Genomic DNA, 21,446 nt, shown 5'->3' on the forward strand with positions numbered 1-21,446 from the left:
CAATTTCAGTGAAACTTTTCTATGGACGCACTCAAAGAAGTGAGGCAAGAAATGGCAGGAAACAGACATTTCTGCAGCCATTTCCTTTCAGATGGAACAGTGGTTATTTAGATAATATTTACAACTGTTTTTCTTCTGATTGTAATATCAGTAGCATTCTCAGAAAGCTGGACTGAGGTCAGAGCTGAGATTCAGGATGTGTACTGCATAGGGAACACAATTACCTATTGCTATATATCCCAACCTCACACATAAAAAATCTGAACATATTTATTGCTGACAAAATTTTACTAAGAGTTCATATCAAATTCTAAGAGCAACCACTGGACTTTGAAAGGTTTGGATCAGAGCTGGGAGCAGTATTTCATTCTCAGTTCTTACAGCAACAGTGGATCATATCAAAAGCCTGTTTCACATTTTCTTTGAATTATGAGAGTTCAAATTCCAGATCATAGCTCTGCTGTTCAGTGGATATATATTCATAGGCATTAGTGTTTCTGAATGGATTTACTCAGCCTTTGTGGAATACAGATTCTACAGTTTGCTTCAAGATAAGCATGATCAGTGTTAGAGCAAACATTTTGGATACCTTCCAAGAGAAAAGGCTCGCTCATGGAAACTAAATGTTCTGTAGAGAAGTTGTGAATTTGATGAGTCTGTTGAAAGCAGTCCAGCAGGCATCTGACCAAAATCTTACTATTTTTCAGTCAGTTCACCTATGTTCCTTTTCCCTCCCAGGCTCCACCAAACTCCATGGACTCACACTGCCCCACAGAACTCGGAAAAATCAAAGGCAGCTTTGGGTTTCTGGGGAGCATATTTTGGATTACAGCTCCAGAAATCTTTACAGTGACAATACTTGACTGTCCCTCAGGAAGAGTATTCTAGGATTTTTGGTTACACTTTCAACAAGAAACTCTAAATTGTCCCTGTTCTCCCACAAAAGGAAATTAATTCTTGACATGTAGTTTTGTGTCTTGGTGCCAGTCCACCAGAGTTCTGCCTCAGCAATCATTCAGGGATGTAGAAGCTGTATCCAGATTGCTGATGTCTGTCACTGTTGGACACAAAATAAGGATCATGAGTTCAGTTCCACATCAGAAAAGAGGATCATCAGAAGGACTTTTTATTTAATGTTTTGTGTCCTTTTTATAAGGTGTTCTGATACAGGTTTAACATGATTGGTAAAGGGAACACCTTTGGTTCCCATTTGTTTCCCATTGGTGGAACAAGAGAAAACACATTCATCACACATGTACAATATTGTTTTGAGGACTGTAAGTTATTTACAAAAACAGTCTTTGAGAGAGAAATGTTCTCAATAGACTTTCCCTTGGGAAAAGGAATTTTCACTGACAGGCTGAAAACTCTCAGACTCAGAAAATCAGGTCCACAAATGCCTGTGATGTCTTTGCCACCAGGATCAGACTCACTGGTGAAAGTGAGGCCAGCACGTGCTCCAGCTTCCCATAACACACTGGTGGGAGTGGAGCTGTTCAGGTTCTTGGGCTGGGACTAAGCCCTCTCCTGATTTATCCTAAACCCAAAGAAGGCTTCAAGTACAGCATCATGGGCTTTGTTGTGTACCAGAGAGAAGAGCTCAGCAGAGGGTACCAATTACGTCCAAAGAGCCAGTAGATGGAAATAAACATTGGTAGTTATGGAGACATACTAGATATGACCTCATTACCCAGAAATGGAAGGCTTTCTATATAAACCATTTAGTCAAGTAAAATTATGCCACAAAAAGGAATATGCTTACTTTCACCATCTCTATTGATTAAAAACATTGCTAACATGTTCCTTGATAACTTGATTTATGAAATTTATGACAAATTACTTTCTTAATTGAAATATGTCAGGTTTCTAAATACTGAAGTTAATTATCCCTCCTTTTCTAGTTGAAGACTGACCTTTAATTATACAATATTAATCCACATATTGTATGAATTATGTGAAATATCCATTTTGTATGTAGAGGGAGACATTTATGTGTTATTGTAGTGGAGTACAATTACATAATTATTTTTAATTTAGGATATCAGCTTAATTAAATACTTGCAGAAACCAAGCTTTTTCAGGAAATTTGCAATTACAATCAATTTGAATGTACAGCTACATTAATATGGCGACAAGCCCAATAATAAAAACGAACTAAGTAATTATGGGCAGGTGCTGAACAGATGTGTAAATAGAGGTTCTCTGCATGGAACATTGTTATATATCATTTTGAAAAGCGAAAGAAACCTGTTATCCATAGCCATTTGTATATGCAGTTATAATCAGTCACAAAAAAAGTTAGTTCTTTCAATTTAGATAAATCACTTAAAAATGTGTATGGCACTTAGGCTTTCATTTTGTGTTTCTGGAAAGAAAGTCTAGTTGATTGAAGACTGCTGCTCTACTGTACTCAAAGAGTCTGCTGCACTATTGAAATATATTCTTCTTTCAACACGTTTATGATGAGTGGGTTTTCAGTTTGGAATGGTTTAACAGTCAAAACAATTCACATTCCATATTACAAGTTGAGCTTTATTTAAAGAAGGGGGGTGGGCTAAGACTAGTTTAGAGTTGTTTGCTCAAGTTGTCAGGTTGCCAAAGACCTAATTTAACCTCCAAATAGTTGGAAAACAATTACACTGCATTACTACTGTGAATTTAGATAGATTTACAGTGTATTTTTCTTGTGTTTTAGGTTTTTTTTGCCCCAAGAAAGTATATTAAAATATACTTTTTCAAGTCTTTTATCTTCATGTGATGTGTGAGAAGTAATTATATCTGTGATGGAAGCAACTAAGCTAAACTGAAATGCTTTCTATAGAAATCATATAAGAAACCCAAAGAAAGACTGGCATCTAAGGAAAGGTGAATGTGAGCCGTCCCCCTGTATGAAATGAGATGCCCTAAGGTCTCTATGGAAGTCACAATGTTTAAAGTAGCCATGCCTAAGCAAGGGGCATGTCTAAACTAGACTCTTTCAGAAACTTAGATGCTTTATTCCAAACTGCAGAGATCTGCCTTGCTGTCCCTGAGGTTTATGGCTCTGAAATGGATCCCAGTAGCCAAGCCAGACACTTCTCAAGCAATACTGGATAGCAGGAATGTACTTTTCCTCATTCTCAGAAATAGTCATGGCAGCTGTTGACACTCTGGGAAGCTGTGAGAGGAAGATGGAGTTGCGCACCATTCTCTTCCTTATCCCACCATGTGCAGGGCCATCCTCTTATCTGGAAAGGGAACAATTGACATGTCTGGAGAAAGATTAATAATGAAGCAGTGCTGCTGCAATAAAAACTGTCTGGACAGGCTCCACTCATCTATTTCATTTGTAAAAGGGTAGACTTCAAAAGCATTATTTTGTATTCCAAATGTGCTACGAAATACTTGAGGTGGGGAGGGTGAAGTGGGGACCTCACAATGTTGCCTCCTAGAGTCCTCTGTAGCTGAATAGTCCCCATGGATGACATAAACAGCAGTGACTTTTACACTGTGTGCTGGCATAGTACTCTTCCATACTATCACAAGGCCATACTCAGCCTGTATACTGCATTAAAGCAGAAAGATGACAGTGTTTGGTGTAGCAACCTTTCTCTCAATTCCAAACTCCAAGATATTCCAAACATTGTGTGTAAAAAGTGAAAAATGAAGCAGTAATTATTTCCTAGGAAGAGTGAACAAATCCAAAGCGGAGGGGAGGACAAAACAATCTCAATTTTGAAGAGGAAATCTTCAGGCTGTTTACTTACACCATGTGCCCTCCTTGCTACAGGTGCATGGCTGAGAGGGACAGGCTCTTCATCATACCTCAGCTATTGGACAGAGGAGGTCTATTTTAATGAAAGGCTTTGTTTCCAGTCAGAAAAGTTGGAGCACAATTTGTCAGAGGAACACCTAGTAGTTAGTTGGACTTTGAACAGAAGTTGTGAGGAGGAGTGCAGTATTTGGCAACATATGATATCTGGATTTTTATTCTTTTTTCATGGAGTCCAGTAAGATGGGATATAAAACAAACCTCATACATTCTGGCATGGAATGATTTTGCTTGTCATTTCAAAACCAAAGTGGTTTGAATTTCCTGCATTGCCACAGTTAGCCACACATGCCTCCTCCTAACTCTGCTAGCATTCCCTTTCCAGCAGCTCCCATAATCTCCCAGTTCATTCATGTCTGAGAAAGTGCAAAGGGAGATTTCAGAAGAATTTGTGGAAGATCCATGCTACAGGTGCAGAGAAACACAAGCCAGCTCACACCCAAGGACAGTGCAGAGATAGTCCTTATGGTCCATATGAGTTAGCACCAGCACCAGAAGCAAGATTCCTGCTTCAGCTGCTCCTCCTTCATGCTGAGCCAACCTGGCCATATCCCTCTCCAACTGCACCAGCAACCGCGTAACTCCACATTCTGTTAGTGTTAGGGCAGGAATCTTTGCAGAGTACTTGGGGCACTTGTGGCCTCAGTCCCCTTGCCAGAGAGCCCAGTGCCTTCAGCTGCATTTTAGTTGTGTGGGAATTGTTTGAGCTTGCTCCTATTGCCACAGCTGCCTTAGGAAAACATTTAGTTAAAGATGAGGGTAAGCACACATTATAGATGTAAGCATTTGGCTGTCACACTGCTGCCCAACAGCTTCTATAGATATGTGGGACGTTATGTTATCCAAAGCACTTGGAATTTTTCAGATAACAAAAGCTAACTAAGGCAGCTATTACAGCTTTATGTGGCACTTGCTTCCTGATAGAATTGCCAATTTAGTGCTTTGAATTCTGTGCCAACAGCTTTGACACAAGTGAAAGAGCAAGCTGTGCTTTTAACAGATGTGAATGCTTTGGTTGCAGTGATGGCTGCTTTTTCAAAATTGTTATCATGTATGGGAGACTGGAGATACATTTTCCAAAGTGACAACACAGACAATTTAGGTAAGTTTTGTTGGAATGATTGGAATAACTTGCACTGGCACTTTAAGAAGCAAAAGCAAGTGGCATCATCTAGCAACTACTTTACTGTCCTGCTTGTTTTGAACAGATGCAGAACATGTGTCTGGCACAGTTGGCAATGTCCTGCACTGCAGTTGTGTTACACCAGAAGCAAGCCAGGCTGCTGAATTTCAAGGAATCTGCAGTCCTTTCATGAATGCAGAATGAAGACAAACACAACAGCATTATACATGAAATTACTGGTTAAACAGTCTCAATTTGAGGGCAGTTCATCATGTAGTTTTAGCCTTTCTCACTCTATTTTTCCATGTCTTAACCTAGGGAATGGCTATTGAAATAAAGTGATATTTCTTGCTCTGCTTGAACATTGTCACAATATCCTGGATACTATCTTTTTGGTTCTTTTAATGGCAATTTCAGCAAGGAAATGCCAATTTTTATGTCTGTGAAGGTGATATAACCTAGAGATACTGAATGTAGAAGACTGTCTGAAGACTGTCTTCAACGAGAAAACCTCTTCATCCAGGAGTGCCTGAGGCTTCTTCAAAAGGCTGGGGCTGACAAACAGTTCTTTTGCAGAAGGTGTGCTCTGGCTGGGGAGCTGTGTCCCAGGTGAAGGAGCTACAGGAAGAAGTGAACCGGCTATGCAGTATTTGAGTGAACGCGCAAGAGACAGACCAAGTATTTTCGGAGTCTACAGTCTCAAGGCTCTCTGGGGACTCAAACCTCCATTGTAGTGGAGAAGCCGATAGACTTGATGGGACCCTGAAGGGTAATTAGTCAAGGGGCTATTAGTCAAGCATCTGTTAAATATGAAAGCTGGATATTAGGAAAAGGTTCTTTACCCAGAGGGTGGCTGAGCACTGGAACAGGCTCCCAGGGAAGTGCTCACGGCCAAACAGAGTTCAAGAAGCATTTGAACAATGCTGTCAGGCACATGGTGTGACTCTTGGGGTATCTTGTGCAGGGCCAGGAGTTCAATTTGATGATCCTTGGGGACTTGATGGTCTCTGCCAAGTCAGCATATTCTGTGATTCTATAATTCTGTGAAGTACACTGTCAATTCTAAATGTTTGCTTCACATGGACAGGATGTGGCAAATCTTGGCACTATATGCTACTTGTCAAAGAAAAATGTAGTCCAGACTTCATAAAGCCTTGACCTTTGAAGTGTTTGTGTGGGGCTTTGGATGGCACATGGTGTGCAGCCCAATACAAGTGAAGGTTGGGCTTCACTTGCACTAAGGAACCAGTGAGATTCTGCTTTGTCATCTGCTGAACAGAAGCAGGTCCTACCACAATTCCTTACTTCAACAGATTCATCACTAAAGCAGAATATGATCTGAATGAGAAACGCTATGCCAAAAATTTCATTTTTTTGGCTGGCTGGGAAAAATAACTTTCCTGTCATCCTTTTTAACCTTTGTTACAAATGAGAAAAAAACATATTTTGCAAAATGAAACCTTTCTTAAGTTAAAACCCCACAAGTTTTCTTGACTTTCTTCTTTCTCCTACAAGCTTTGCCATCTTTTAGGCAATAAAAACAATGTAATGAAGTTAGCACAGATCCTCCAGAACATACTGTTTAGGAGGAAAATGGATTCAGAAAGATTTTATGCTTCTGACATGAAAAGCCATGTCATGGAATAAAGAGACTGAATCTTCAGGTAGAGACATTCAGTCTGTGCCCTTTACAGAGTAACTAACCAAGGAATTGTGCTCTCATCAGCTCCTACACTCCTAATCTTTCTCTTTCTTTCTTCTTCCCTTCTTCCTCTTTTCATTAATGGATATCTTCACATCCAAGCTGTCATTTCTGAATGTGTGACTTGGAGATTAATGCATAAAGTAATAAAAATGTTACTTATGATCAAATTCTCTCTTGACCAGAACACTTCCTTAGTGACTGTTCTGGCCCAAGCCACAAGCAAAGTACAGAAATAGTTCCCTGTTCTTGTTTGTTAAAAAAAAAAATAATGGAAGTTGGTCTGCAAGGTGTAAAGTAACTTCGATTGAACTGGAAGGTTTGTCCCATGAATAAAAGACATCTTTTCTGAGCATAGGTTGCCTTTGAGCTGTGTACTTACATGCTGTCCATTTAATAGAACCAGAATCTTTACAAGGTTCTCTTATTCAATCAAATCACTAAGTAATTTAACAACTTTTCTGACATTTTCTTACTTCTGTTGTTGTGGTGGGTTAATAAGTTTGAAGTTCTTTGTATAACTGGTTTGTTCTGTTACCCCCCTGCTTTGTTGGTTTAACCCGAAGTTATTTCCTCCCCTACACTGCCCATCATTGTATCCCAACCCCTTCTTCCAATATCTTCCCTATCAATTTTGTAAACCCTGCCCCTTGTTCCGGAATGTTCCCTGTCAATCCTCCCTTATGCCAACCCCCTGCTTGGCCATCTGCTCTGGAAATCCCCTAATCCATGACATCCCATTGGTCCATGTGACCTATGCCCCGCCCCCAGGTTTTCTCCATTGGTTGATTCATTGTAAGACCCCGCCTCATGCCCCTCCCCAGGATATCCCTCATTGGGTTGTATCCGCCCCCTTGATCCTCCCTCGTATATAAGTTGCTGTACCCCTGTATTCTTGGTCTTTTGTCCCTGGACCCTTCAGAGGTTGAGCCTTTCCCTGAAACCCATACAAAAGACCTTCCCCTCTTCTGCCCCTGTAAAGTAAACAGCTGTAAAGTGCTGTAGAGCATTGCTGCACCTTGGGTCATCCTGCTCCTGAGGTGTGTCCCACCCCCAGCACGGAGCTGAGGAAGAGCTAGCTGGCTCCTGCACCACGTCATCTGTCATTTTTCTTACTGCAAAGACCAATGACTAATCCACCCTCATAATCTATAAAAGTATCAAATGGGCAGCTCCTATAAGGCACTGACTCCATGGATGGGAGTGTTATTGCTCTGTAGCTGCAACTTACATCATTCCTGTATCAGGCAGGACATCTCTGAGGAGATGGCAGCATGCTGAATGCAAGTGGTAGGCAGGAGGTTGGCTCAGGAGCCACCAAGCTCATCTTTTCTCAGCAGAGGATGTTCACGCTATAAGTTCACACTGGCCAGGACAGCTTCACACTTCAAACCACACAGAACCTAAAGTGACCTTGTAATCGGGGCACTCACATTTATCTTAAAAGTGTCCTATCACATTTCAGGCGATGAAAAGGAAAAATACTTTATCTTACAGTTCCTCTTCTCAGTGGACATGGTATCTCCTCTGAAGAATGCAAGGGGAGGCAGGAAGACTCTGATTTCAGACTTGCAGTGGGTTTTCACATAGATACCCATCTGCCCCGACTGCACAGATGCTTCTCACTTATGTCCATAAATGACACCGCCTACTAAAACAGGCCACTTTAGACTTTAACATAAGGTATTCAGAGTGCCTAAGACACGTGGATACAGGCAATTCAGAGCATCCTTCCTAAGATATCCCCTGACTATCCTTCCTAAGACATACTGTGTTGGGGCTCTCACTTCCAGGGCTCCAGACGATCTTGCTCCCAAATTTTCTCCTAGGGTATTTAGCTATAACCCAAGACAACCCACTAAACTAATGTGTAAACCTCTAAAATGTTCAATATGTATCACAACATGGAGATATTTGGCATTAGGCAAGGCTTTCAAGCTCCAGAGGATACACAAAGTTCATAATTAGATTGGTTCTTCATTAGCCCAACATCTGGCTCTCAGCTTCTCTCATGGTAGTGCTGTGGTTGGGATGCTACCTCAACTTCATTTTCATAAGCTACACTGTTCAGTGATTTATATCAGTCTGCTTTTAATCACATTATGCCAAAATTAACCAACTGTAATTGTCACCCAGGGTAGGCTGCCTTCTGGAAAGGCCATAAATGAGATTAACTATGAGGCCAGGATGCAGCTGCATGGGTATGAAGTGAAAGAGCAATCTGTGCACTAGCTTGGCCTCTACCTCATTATGTAAGTGAAAGAGCATGGCCCTAATGGGAAGAAAGAAAAACTGAAGTATCTGTGACTTCATGCTTTCTCCACCTTCTCCCCCCAGTTTTCATTGTGTATATCTTTCAGCTGCAGAGAAATGAAAACATCTTAAATTTTGTTTCATTTCTCAACCACTCTGTTTGCAAGCTCAATTAAAATATTTAACTCCAAATCTCAAAGTACTTATTTTCCTGTCATAATTTCAGTTTGTTAGCAAAAATGCACCCATAAACTCATCATGTTCACATATGTGTGTACAGCATCTAAACCACACAGTGCTCTGCAGTGCAGTAAGAGCTTTTGCATAGCTGGAAGGAGCAGAGGATTTGGATCTTGAAGGTGGGAAACCTTCAGAGCATAACTTCTCCCTTTTTGTGCTTCAGATCCAGCACTGACTGAAGTCAGAAAGGGATCTTCTAACAGCTTCAGTAGGCTTTGGAAGAGGCTCTAACAATGGAGTAGGCAGAAGATACAAGGTTATGACATCAGTTTCATACTAGTTGCCAATATTTTTTTTAACTAGGAAATATTAGCAAATGTGATAACACAGTGAAATGTGGTGACAATAGGAATACTGTTCGTATCTTGTTCATTCAAGTTATGACACAAAGTAGAAAATACAATTAAAACCATGTGGTGATCTTTAAAGTATCTGGCTTTGTTTAAAACTACCCTTTTCTTACAAGATCAAATGTAAAGCATAGTCTTTACAAATAATTTTGTTAATCAGACAATCATGGCACAAGGATCACTTTAAGCACAAAGGGGAAAGGGAGCCTGGCTTTTGTCCTGCTGCTGCAGAAGTGGAAGAAAAAGAGACTGGAACACAGAAAATAGGAGAAGAGCCTTCCTCTCCCTCTTCAGTGATCTCTCTGCATAAACCAGCCATAGGAGTGGACTCTTGGAGGTCTTTCCTGGAGGGAAAAAAAGAGGTTATCATAAGTTAGCTGGCTTTAGAGCTAAAAAGAAAACTGCCACATGAGCCTAGACTTGAAATACAACCAATGTAGCCAGTAATCAGTAACAGCTTTCCTCTTCAGTGGGAGATACAAGAAACCCACAGCACGTTCCAAGCGACAGTTTTGATGCATGCCCTGCTATAAAGCTGTTCAAAGAGAAACTTAGAGACCCAAACTGTTACAGCTATACTCTATACCCTACAGAGCTAGATCCTATAATCCCATTGATGTATCTTCTTTTTTTCTTATGGTCAAAGGTCTGCCAGATAAAAACTGATTTATTGTTTATACTTCTATAATTACCTCATGGAATATAAACCCTTAGATCTAGCGAACACCTCTTCTTGTAACATCACACCTATTCTTTCCTCTTTCTCTTTTCCTGTCTTCTCACATCTTTGCTTCTTGTATCTCGATCCTTTGATGTTCAAACCACTGTCATAATTAACGTGCCAACTGGTACCCATCCCCATCCTGCTCCTCTGTGAGCAGGAAGGCAGGGAAGCATCACCCTCTCACTGTTCTTACCCCACTTGTGTATTTCTCCTTGATGTGCAGAAAAGGAGTGAGTGGAAACCAGCTGGTGTTTCTACATGTACATGTTCATGGATGAATGGGATTTGTCAGTAAAGGTCGGATAGATAGTCCCAGACAAACCCAAAGCATCTTGACAGAGTGTCTACTAACAACAGGCAAAAGGCACCAGCAGAAAATTGTGTCTACAATTTCCCCAAGCCATTGGTGGCTCTTCAGTATAGAACAATAGCAAAAGAGATTGCTGAAGTCATTGTTATTAATATGCCTGCTATCTCGGATGTATCCTTTATGGTCATTATCTAAGGCAGCTCTAGATTTTATTTTATGAAGACCAACGAACAAAACTTTGAAGGAGCTTCCTTTTTTAGATGGAAGGACGGACTCAATGCAGTGACCCTTGGCAGATAAATTTGTAAACTGAAGCTCTGTCAAAGCAGAATTGAAAGCTGATCTTCAGAACAGAGTAACATTGAGGCCTAATTCAGCTATGAGGAAATTACAGATAGTATGACTTTACCTAGACAAAAATGCAATTACTAATTTTGGATGTATGACATTGGATGCAGTTTAGAAAATCACTCTGTAATTGAGGATTTCATATCTGTACACAGAAAAAGTCCCCATCACCGAAGCTCTGAGCAGTCATACACTATTGCTAAAGGGCATAGCAGGTGAATTTTCAAGGACCCTCAGCACCAAATTAGCCCTGGTTCCTTGGGGCAACTTCTGCTGACTTCTGCTGGAGTAGAAATAGGACAATGCAAAGCAGTTCTTGGAGGACTTCACACAAATTCATGTTGCTCTTCTGGCTTTACCCAGTGAGAACTGCCAAAGGGACAAGTACTGAAAAGGGGGAGCCAAGCACAGCAATTCCAGGCAAGAATGGGCCTGGAATCACATATAAATTAAAAGGTGGACTTTGAAGCCTGAAGCAATTGAGGTGTCCTTATTACTAGATAGCTTATATAGTGTTTGGCTTAGGAAATACCCAGCCCTAGGCATAAGATGCGTCTGATTTTTTTCAGACTGACAAGTTGCTGAAACATAATATATATATCAATTTGAAGGCACAGAAAAACTTTGGTTTAATTTATTCAGTAAAAATGGCACACACAGAGACAGTCACTGAAACTTTTCTGAAATGTTTTGTCTTAATCTAGTCCATAGTGAGAGCCAGTGCATACACAATTTCTGAAGCTTTTCTGGCCCAGAAAGCAGTGTGTATTTGGCACACATTTGACAAGCATCTTGTATGATCACATCAAATTACCTTTTGAAATAGATCTTAATTCCAAGAGCATGGGCTTACGTCACATGAGAAGTACACTTTACCACATGGTGTTCAGGATTTGCATTTTGACAAAATTTCATGTATATATCACAGAATCACAGGAAGGCTAAGGATGGAAGGTTACATGGGACATCATCTAGTAAAAAGGCTGAAGCAGGTTCCCTTAGAGCATGTTACTCAGGATTGTGTCCAGAAGGCTTTTGAATATCTCCAGTTATAGAGACTCTACACCCTCTCTGGACAGTGTGTTCCAGTGCTAGGTCACTTGCACAGTAAAGAAGCTCTTCCTTATGTTCAGGTAGAACTTTCTGTCTGTTGCCTCTTGTCTTATTGCTTGGCACTACCAAGAACAGCCTGACTCCTCTTGACTTTCTCCCTTCAGATACTTACAGACACTGATGAGGTCCCCTCTCAGTTGTCTCTTCTCCAGGCTAAGCAGGTCCAGCTTCCTCAACTTCTCCTCATAAGGAAGCAGAAATATATGCAGGTGAAAGCATGTTACAATTTAGTCAATTTCTTCCAATTAGGAAGGTTACCTTTCACAGGTAACCAATTTATATTGGGAAGTCCTTATTTCCTGACATTTTGCTAATATTTTTCAGTTAGAGTGTTTAAAATACTTATATAAAGTCCTAATCTTTATAGAATCACCTGTCAATTGAGAAGCCTCCTTTTGCATAAGCTCTACTAATAACGACACACTGGATATCTACCACAACATTTATTGCAGAGGCTCAAGAATTGGTACAAGTTGGTATAGAGCACCTGGAAGTAAATCCAGGTTCTGGCACAACTTTTGAATCAGACTGATTTTCTCAGCTGAGAATTGTTCCCAAGTCAAAAATAGAGGCTTTGGAGCAAGCACAGCAAAAGTATTACTAGCAGAGAGATAATATCAAAATCAATGATGAGTATCCAGTATACATGATCACTTTATAGTTAAAATATGAAAGAAGGGCTTTTATTAGTTTAGCAGTTGTGAGCAATACTTTCAAGTAATGCCAAATGTGTTACAGATGTTGATAGGAACAGCTGCTGACTTCAGCATGGTCTAATACAGAGCTGAACTACTTTGGAGAAATCCTGATCAGAACTTTGCAGCCAGCCTCCCTGTAAATCACAAACAGCAAAACACTGTAAATAATACCAAGCCAGTCCAAGATCCTACATCCAATTCAAGATTTTGGGGAATTTGCTAACTTTTCTGACAGCTGCTTGTGAAGGGCTGAAGCAATGTTCTCCATCTTAAAACAACACAACTTGATGAAAGTCTAGTCTTGGAGCTGCATACAGAGCAGGGAATCTTGTTAAAGTGCTGGCAGGGTAATCAATGTGATGTAATAGATGTTATGTACTGCTTTAAACTATGTTGCACATCAAACATTGACTCTATGGAAAAGAAGACACATCATATTCCAGTGCATAATGAAGATGATGCCTTAAATGCAAGGAAGGAATGAGTGAACACCAGTATAAAATTCACCAAGTCCTCTTGAGCTAACCTGAGAGACCAACTGGTACTGCTCCAAGAAAGAACAGTTTGCCAACTAGGCACAGTAAATGTGACCATTATGACTGTCCCTCATTCTCTGTAAAGAAGACATAAACGGCATATATTGTCAAGTGTTTTGAGCAGATTTACTTTGACCATCCTGTCCACGATATAACTCACCAATTCTACTTGGGACAAGGCTCCAGAGACCAATAGAGCTTATCCCAAGGAAATTGTTTTAAAAACCAAGTCCAAGTTCTCCATCTTTCCATCTTCAAAGCTGACCTCTTAAAGTCATTGTAACTTTATGTCACATGCATAATTTTTTAAGCAGTCTGTTGAGATAATACATTTCTGATTATTGAAGTAACTTGTGAACTGTGTAAAAGTAACATGACAAAATTAAAACCTAACCTGTCTTCTACATGTCACTCTTAAAACGCTACTTAGATGTTGGCTTTTACATCTCTGTAGTTCTGATCTGATTTTCAGCTTATATGGAGGCCTGGAAATACTTTGCTTCAGAATGGAAGAATTGTAATGCACAGTGGAAATTCTTGCTTAAAATGACACATGCACACCTCTGATCCAGATTTTGGGATGTGGAAGGTTTCTTCATAGTCACCTATTTTAAACTCTCAGTAATATATCCTACAGTCTGATTTTTAGGCATTTCAACTTTACCACTAATAACACTTATTACAGTTTTCATGTGAGCCAGCTCTAATATCAGACACATCCATGTTTTCTATTACACAAGGGAAATATCCGGTGCTAATTAGAAAAGCCTAGATAAATGTCTTGTTGTAAGTCAAACTGTGACAATTATCAATTTTCCAGGTGAGTTCAGGAATGATCAAGAGCATAGCAGGACTCAAAAAGGATTAGAAATATATAAGGATAATAACATGATTATGGTAGATCAGAATAAAAAATAGATGGAAGAGCAGTCATGTATAAGCCCATGAACTGTTTTGGCTTGCAGTACTCCTTAGGCTCAGTGGCTTATTGGTGCTCCAGGCATCACTGGGTGGTTCAGACCATGCAGGACACACACTGGGGCTAAGATTTTCTGGGAAGAAACTCCCGTCTTGAATGTTTTTCTATAAAGATCTATACATTGGACTTCTGGAGAGCAGACTTCGGCTGATTTAGAAGACTTATTCAGAGAGTTCCTTGGGAAGCAGCCCTCAAAAACAAAGGAGTCCAGGAAAGGTGGACATGCTTCAAAACAGAGATCTTGAGGGCACAGGAACAGGCTGTTCCTGTGTGCCAAAAGATGAGTTGATGAGGCAAATGTCCAGTTTGGATGGGCAAGGAGGTTTCAATGGAATTTAGGATTAAAAAGAGGATGTATCATTTTAGGAAGAAGGGTCAGGTGTCTCAGGAAGTATTTAAAGGGGTTGCTAGGGCATGTAGGAAAAAAATTAGGGAGGCCAAAGCTCAGTTTGAACTTAAATTAGCAACTTTCATAAAGGATAATAAAAAATGTTTTTAGGAATACATTAGTGGTAAAAGAAGGGTAAGACCAACCTTTGTTCTCTGCTGGATGCGGGAGGGAACTTAGTAACTGCAGATGAGGAGAAGATGGAGGTGCTTAACACCTTCTTTGCCTCAGTCTTTAGTGGGAAGACAGCTTGTCCTCAGGAGTTCTTCTGAGTTCTGTTCTTCTGAGTTGGTAGATGGTGTGAGTGAGCAGAATGGTTTCCCAGGAGGAGGCAGTCAGAGAACTGCTGAGCCTCTTGGTTGTTCATAAATCTATGGGACCAGGTGGGATCCATCATCCCAGGGTGATGAAGGAACTGGCAGATGAGCTTGTGAAGCCGCTCTCCATCATTTACCAACAGTCTTGGCTCACTGATGAGGTTCCAGATGACTGTAAGCTGGCCAGTGTGACCATTCACAAAAAGGGTAGGAAGGAGGATCCTGGTAATTCTAGACCAGTGAGCCTGACCTCAGTACCTGGTAAGGTTATGGAACAGTTTATACTGAGTGTCATCACTTATAGGATGGCCAGGGTATCAGACCCAGCCAGCATGGGTTTAGGAGGGGCAGGTCATGTCTGACCAACCTGATCTCCTTTTACGACTCACCCTGGTGGATGTGGGAAAGGCTGTGGATGTTGTCTATTCGGACTTTAGCAAGGCCTTTGACACTGTCTCCCACAGCACACTCCTGGAACAGCTGGCAGCCCATGGCTTGGAGAGGAGCACTCTGTGCTGGGTTCAGAACTGGCTGGATGGCTGGGCCCAGAGAGTGGTGGTGAACAGTGCTGCATCCAGCTGGGGGCCAGTGACCAGTGGTGTTCCTCAGGGGTCTGTGCTGGGGCCAGTTCTGTTCAACATTTTTATTGATGGCATGATGAGGGTATTGAGTCTTTCATTAGTAAATTTGCAGATGACACTAAGCTGGGATCGTGTGTCAGTCTGTTGGAAGGGAGGAGGGCTCTGCAAAGAGACCTGGAATGGTTGGATGGATGGGCAGAGTCCAATAAGATGATGTTTAATAAGTCCAAGTGTCAAATCCTGTAGAACCACAATAACCTCCTGCAATGTTACAGGCTGGGGATGGTGTGGCTGGACAGTGCCCAGGCAGAAAGGGACCTGGGGGTACTGGTGACAGCTGGCTGGACATGAGCCAGCAGTGTGCCCTGGAGGCCAAGAATGCCAATGGTCCCTGGATCAGGAATAGTGTGGCCAGCAGGACCAAGGCGGTCATTCTCCCCCTGTACTCAGCACTGGTGAGGTCACACCTTGAGTTCTGTGTCCAGTTCTGGCCCCTCAGTTCAGGAAGGACATTGAGACGCTTGAGCACATCCAGAGGAGGCAACGAGGCTGGTGAGGGGCTTGGATCACAAGCCCTGTGAGGAATGGCTGAGGGAGCTGGGGTTGTTTAGCCTGGAGAAAAGGAGACTCAGAGGTGACCTTATCACTCTCTACAGCTCCCTGAAAGGTGGCTGTAGTCAGGTTTGGTCTCTTTCTCCAGGCAGCAACTGACAGAATGAGAGGACACGGTCTCAAGCTGTACCAAGGGAAATATAGGTTGGATATTAGGAAAAAAAAATTACAGAAAGAGTGGTAAAGTATTGGAATGGTCTGCCTGGGGAGGTGGTGGAGTCAGGATGTGTTTAAAAACAGTGTTTTAAAACAGACTGGATGTGGCACTGGGTGCCATGGTTTAGTTGAGGTGTTAGGGCATGTGTTGGACTCGATGATCTTGGAGGTCTCTTCCAGCCTAGTCATTATGTTGCTGTTGAATTCTGTTGAATTCTGTTGAATTCTATTATGTATGTTTCTTGGACTTGCAACACCTAGTCAAGCCTAAAAACAAGGTAGTGGAGTTTGCACCATACCAGGTCATGAACAAAAATTAGCTATGCTGAAGGTGTCAGCCAGAAGCAAGATGCAGCAAATCACCTGTATGGCTGTGACTGTGGAAAAGGAGATTAGCTGATAGCTTGTCCAGATAACTCCACACTTCTGGGGAAAGGAGAAAATTTCAAGGACAAGAGAAGACAGGGCTGGGAGAGCCAGTTCTTCAGGCTCACATTCAGCAAAGTGATCTTACATTACAAAACCCACTGTGTTTTAAAGATAATTTCTCTGTAGTGCAGGCTTAGCTCTGCTTTACCTATAGGGCCGAGAGACTGCAAACTGGCTCTGCTGGGATAAAATAAAATCATAGATTTGACCCTAAATCTGTATGCTCTGTGTATCTAAGCAAATGACATCAACACTTCGTACTATGGGGGATGACTTTCTTCACTCAGACAAACCAGGATTCATTAATGTGATGTATAAATAAATACATTTACAATAACAAAGGAATATTGCAATCATCTTCAATGAGGAGGGAGTCCCCTTTTCCCAGTTCTCTTACAGTTCCAGGATGAAAAATCCAAGACTCCTTGCAAGAGAAACAACTGTTTTGTTGTTTTATGGGAACTTTGAGTTATTCAGTGAAATTCTGCTGCTGAATAAAAACAGTTTAAAAGTCTGAAATGTGAAGTCTTAAATTGCAACAGTTCAGAATTTAATTTCTATGTTAAATTTTCTCTAAACTTCAATTTATGACAATGAAAACCAGCTCTATAAAAGGATATTTTATCCCACACTAACATAATTAATATTTATGTACATTAAACAGAATAAGAAAAGCTAATGACACAGCAGAGAATATGGAATTACACAACAATTTGGAACTCTCTAACACTCTTATTATGCTCTAAAGAATATGTGGGGTTTGTTGATTGCTATGGAGATGACAGGTTTTATTCATCTCATGAAAATACAGTACATCCTGATAGCATCTACTATGTCATCTTGTCTACTTTGTGCTACTCCATTAACATGACCTCATCCTGCTTACAGAAGAGAAACAGAAGACAGAAAGAGACATTTAAGATTCTGTGCTCTTATTCTCATTTGTGAAGGTTTCTAGCTGTGATAGAAACACCTATCTTCTAAAAATAGGAACAAGAATAGATCCTCATATGCATACATTGGAGTGCACACCCACACATTTAATTTATCAACAGCACATCCTATTGCCATGTCCTCAACTAAATATTAGAGACAAATTAAGATAATTCTGCTGAGTAGCTGAACCACCATGTTGCCAGAAATCTAATCAGTGTGTCTGTGCATGTATACATGTGTATGTGACTACATGTACATATCAGAGAGAAGAGAACCCTGAAAGTAGGAATCTATAACACAAGGTGAGCTATAAGGATGCTGCCCTGTGAACTCTCTAAATAGCAGGATACTTGGCAGACATATAAACAGCTTGGATTTTCATGAAAAGAGAGCAAGGAAGGGTAAGAATTTCCAGAGTATGGAAATCCACTCTTTGGTTTGGTTTCAGCCCCTCTTGGTGAACCTGTCACGTCTGTTAATTTCAATGACACTTTGGTGGCTGCTGATGCTGAAAAATTAAGAAGATTGATACATTCTGGTATGTAAATGCATATACAAAATTTTCTTTCCTTCAGGAAATATTTATTTTTAAGGAATATGCAAAAAGACTCCATGCAGCCATTTCCAATAGTATTATCTACCACACCTGCACTGCCTTTCCAAACAAACAGTAAGATGTGATATTGCCATTTTAACATTATCCTTGATATTCTATTTCATAGTCAAAATTTCATAGCCAAAATTTTAAATGCATGGGGTTTTTCCCACTGTTCAATCTCACTGTAGTTTACACAGCTACAAATATCTCTTAAAAGCTTTTAGTAAGTATGCAAAAGACACAGACCTGAGAGCCTGGGGAAGATTCACTTACTATAAAGTCTTGAATCACTATATTTTCACAGGCAGCATCAGCAGTTCCTGTGAACTCAGTGAACTCAGAATGCAGTCTTCTCCCTCTCTCCTTTGGGTTCCTTATTATTATCTCCAAGGGATATTCACCTGTGCTGCTCTTCCCCTGCACTTTGTTCAGTGCTCTGTCCCCACTCACATTTATCCTTCTCTAATTTCCTTCAGGCATTGGTCACATAGTGGAGCATGATGGACTCCACTACGGTGGTCATTGCCATAATGCATGAGTTACTGCTCCTAATTTCATTTGCAGCCCTGGTTTATTTATTCATTCTTTTGCAGGAGCTTTTTTTGCTCTTTTGCCTCAGACCCTACATAGTAATAACTGCAGTTTTAATTTAACAGTTCTGTGCTGGTTAGGAACTTTTACAAACTGATAACTAACTGCATATACTCTGTAAGTACCACTGTCTCTGATGTGAAAGGCAATAACCCTCGAGAGGACCGGAGAGAGCCTGCTGCGTGCAGCAAGTCCTTGCAGCAGGCAGAGAAAGTATGGCAGAGCTTTAGGTAAGCGGGATATAATTAACCATGTTGGAATTTGACCAGGATATCAGGGTTAACACCACTGCTCCTGTGAGAAGTGCCTTGGGAGTTCCTCAGCAGCAGGCAGCCAGGACCTCTTGTTTCCATCACATTCCAGGCACTACATGACAGCTACCCAAATACACTTTGCCTTAATGAAACAGAAATGCACATATGATACCTACAATTTGGAACCAAGGTATGGACTTTATCCCAGAACAGATAATTCAGATTTGTGAATTATTCAGAGTGAAAAAGGACTTCTGTATTTTGGTTCTGGACCTTATCTATTGTGAAATAGTAATGATGAAATCCATCTCTGGTGAAGCTGTGGAGCTCACAGGATTCTTGAACAGCTCGATGTGCTTGTGGTTGACTGTAAGTCTAGAGGTGGGTATTTCTTGCATTAGGCTTTTATGCACTGCCTCCAAATGCTGTTTGGAAAGAGCTGTGGTCACGGACTTTTCACAGCGCTCCAGGCTGCATATGGAGATTGATGTGCAGGCAGAAGTCCCAGTACTTACAGCATTCCAGAAGACTCACCCAGATACTTCCTCTGCATGTGCTTTTCAACTACTTATGTTTCTATCTTAAATGAGCTGCTCTAGCTCTTGCACTATGAGCTAGTTGCCTTCCTGAGGCGTTTTCTAGCCCCAGGTTTTTATTACTTTCCTGTGAGTCATGCATACCATGGATTGATACAGCTCCGCCCTGCCCAGGAAGACTGCAGCGACAAACAGCTGCTGGTGATGGGAGGAATGAAGCTTCTTTAATTCCTACAGTAAATCTCTGCTTGCTACCAGCAACAACCAGAGGGTTATGGAAAAGTGGCCAAGAATTTTTCACTGATTAGTGTATGGAATGAGAGATTTGCTGTATGCCAATGTTTTGCATAACCCAAAATTATTAAATTGGGTGAACTGTATTCACTTAGGTTCAAATTAGTACATTTGTCACCAGAAATGTCCAAACAATTACATTATTCCTCTCACAGACAAGAGATTGTGAACACTGGCAAAGTTTAGACCTTCCTATTTTATACATGTTTCCATATGTTGGGCATGGAAGAGAAACATATAATTTCTTTCCCAAATGTATTCCCTCCTGTGTAATGTGAATGTATTACGTGTAATCATATTCCAAGGCAATAAGATTAGACAAATTACTGTACTCTAAAAAGTGACATTAAAAATTGCCTCTCCATCTTTATTAGCTTACCTTTTCTCAGTCAAATATATTTGGCTTACAAGAAAAATGATGTTTTTCATTCTGACCTCAGGCTTCCCAAATTCAAACAGAGCTATGGGTCAACAGCTGAATGAGAAAAGGTTTGTCAGAATGATTCAGATCCTTTTTGACACCTCAACATCTTCAAATTACTGCTTATGTCAGGCATAAGTGAAAGGCTGGGAACAAGCACATGGTTCAGATGATGATCTGTGCACAGGAATTCAAATAATTCTGATCCACTCCATGTGAAATGAAAAAGGAACATAACTTTTTTTTTTTGTCACTGTAGTTACAGCAAAAGAGTAAGACAAGAGTCAGCCAGTGTAATGAGTTAGAAATATTTTATATTAGCTTTACATAGCAGAGTGAATGCAAATATTTTCTTCATGTTTTTTCCCAAAAGATGTTTCGGAGACTATCTGTAGGCAACACATACCAGGCAAAGTGATTTTGCTACATGGTTATTAAAAAACAATACTGCCACAATTGCTTGGCTAGAAAGGGCTCTACAGAAGCTGTCTTCCTTCTGATGGCTTTGGGCAGCAGCAGAAGTAAGGGATACCACATGGGCTTCTGTGTAATTTCAAACCTGACAGTTCTCCCTCCAACTGGCAGAAGCCCAGGAGCAGCTTTCCAGGCCTGTCTGGGTCCTGAAGAAGGATGTGTTTGGTAGAAAAATGAAATTATCTCCTTTTCAGCTTCATGGTAATTTTAATAAAGTGTTAATAGAGCTGAGCATGTAGGCTTTAACCTTGAAATTACCGTTGGCCACAAGATGAAGAGCAAAAATAAGATATCTGTAAAGTGGCAAATGCAAGACGATCACAACAACCCACAGCTGCAGCTTCATTTAGAGGCAGCCATCTCCTGATGTGCTTGAGCTAGCTCCCCATTTCTGGGCACAGAGGGGTATGTATGGTTGCTGCAGCCTTGCTGCAGGTCTGGGGACCCTTCGTGAAACCTGCAGGTAGGGGACATCCTGTTCCATCCTCTAGCTGTGGAGCACTGGGACCTGAAACTGTGACTACAGAGAGAGACGTTTGCTCTAGAGTTAGGGAAAAAACCAATTAAGGACAAGTCATATTGAATCAAAGGAAACAAATAAGTAGCCAAAATAGAGCAGCTCCTGGTGAGATGGAGGAGATGGTGGCCAGTTCCACACAGTTCCACACCACT

The sequence above is a fragment of the Pseudopodoces humilis genome, chromosome 3 (genome assembly GCF_049639895.1).
Source record: "Pseudopodoces humilis isolate 2021_Gansu_Grassland_sample_001 chromosome 3, ASM4963989v1, whole genome shotgun sequence".
NCBI lineage: Eukaryota > Metazoa > Chordata > Aves > Passeriformes > Paridae > Pseudopodoces > Pseudopodoces humilis.